Consider the following 970-nt stretch of genomic DNA (forward strand, 5'->3'; position numbering starts at 1 on the left):
GCCGAGCGGAGGGAGCTGAGCTCAGCCCGGAGCTCCCAGCCCCGCCCCCTCCCCACGCGGCTCTGAGCAGGGCGGGGCTCAGGGGCCCCGGCGGAGACACGGCGCTTGATGCGCTGAGGCTCCAGGAGAGGGGCGGAGGCAGGAGCCTCCGCTGTTCTCTTGGGGGCCCCTGCGGAGCCCGGGGTCCAGGGCAAATTGCCCCCTTTGCCCCCCCTCTGGGCGGCCCTGTTAGACTATAGCCGTGGGAGGTTGTTTTAACACAAAGTGATTGGTCTCCCTAAGTAGGAGGATGAGTTAAAGTGCTCTTTCCTGAGTGTAAAGCGAGTAAGCAGTATTGCTTTGATGCAGTTGTTGTCTGTTATTGATGATTTTTCTTTCTTCCCTCTGGGGGTTGTAGAAGGGAAAGAACACAGACTGAGTGGTTAGTCTGTATAAACTACATTAAAAACATTTTTTTGAAGTTGGTGCTTACATTTTGTTTCTGATGTGTATATAGAGAGAAGGGATGTAGTGATTGTAACTAATATTATTACTTCTGTATTGTGGGAGGATGTGGGTGTTTTTCAGTGAGTTTTCTAATAGGATGAGAGAAGAAAATGCAGTGTAAAATACAACAGTTTTTATTTAAACAGTTGCTTAATTGAACTTCTAATTGTTTGAACTTCTAAGTCCACCTTTTTATGCAGTGTCCCTCTCTTTTGTCCGCCCTCGTTCTAGTTTAAAGTTATAGGCTCATGGATATTAATTCTGCAAGTTCTCTCCACTTTCCACTTTTTCTTCTTTTCTCCACCCTCTCCCCCATTTCGAGTAGCCCCTATTTTTACCCCTAATGCTCTGCCAGTTCGTTGGTATGCAACTTTCTGGGAGCCTCTCTGAGCCCTTAGTACAGGCCGTAAGGTGGAAGTGGGGGAGGAGAAAATGGGACCCACAGAACCCCTGGCAGGTAAGGGGACTGGGAGAGCTTGGTTTG

General features: G+C 49.0%; 1 pseudogene; it reads left to right on the top strand.

Moving 5' to 3' along the window:
• The first annotated feature begins 220 nt into the window (after window positions 1-220).
• On the top strand, window positions 221-423 carry LOC123359663 (annotated as a pseudogene).
• Window positions 424-970: the final 547 nt, after the last annotated feature.

The sequence above is a fragment of the Mauremys mutica genome, unplaced genomic scaffold (genome assembly GCF_020497125.1).
Source record: "Mauremys mutica isolate MM-2020 ecotype Southern unplaced genomic scaffold, ASM2049712v1 Super-Scaffold_100166, whole genome shotgun sequence".
NCBI lineage: Eukaryota > Metazoa > Chordata > Testudines > Geoemydidae > Mauremys > Mauremys mutica.